General features: G+C 38.1%; 1 non-coding gene across 1 annotated transcript; it reads left to right on the plus strand.

Annotated features, from left to right (window-relative positions):
• LOC117722101 (U1 spliceosomal RNA) lies at positions 1 to 164 on the plus strand. The gene has a single exon (XR_004608500.2). It is a non-coding gene; the product is annotated as a U1 spliceosomal RNA (small nuclear RNA).
• The last annotated feature ends 384 nt before the right edge of the window (positions 165 to 548 follow it).

Below are 548 nucleotides of genomic sequence, written 5' to 3' on the forward strand. Positions count from 1 at the left end.
ATACTTACCTAGCAGGGGAGATATCATGATCATAAAAGTCGTTTTCCCAGGGCAAGGCCTATCTATTGCATTCTGGATGTGCTAACCTCTGAGATTTCCCCAAATGCAGGAAACTGGACTGCATAATATGTGGTGGTGTGGGACTGTGTTTGCGCTCTCACCTTAAAATTTTTTTTAATTCATAAGGCCAGAGTAGCTTCATCAAGAACCCTTCTAAAATACTTTCCTCCAAAATAAAACTTGCCTAATTAGAACTGGAGAAAAGATATGGTGATAACAACTAGTTTCTTGCTCTTGCAAAGACACAAAGTTCAGTATCCAGCAGGTATGAAGGAAGCTTACAAACTTTAATGCACCTCTAAGAGATCTGACACCCACCACTCACATGTTCACATACCTAACACAGGCCTACACATATACTCAGAGTTAAAAATAAAATAGGTCTTATATGCTTAGTTAATGCTAAAATAAAAAATAATAATACAGAGTTAAAGAGCAAGACACATAGTCGGACTGTACTGTGTTGAATCTTGGCTCTGCCACTCATT

This window comes from Arvicanthis niloticus, chromosome 16, assembly GCF_011762505.2.
Source record: "Arvicanthis niloticus isolate mArvNil1 chromosome 16, mArvNil1.pat.X, whole genome shotgun sequence".
Lineage (NCBI taxonomy): Eukaryota > Metazoa > Chordata > Mammalia > Rodentia > Muridae > Arvicanthis > Arvicanthis niloticus.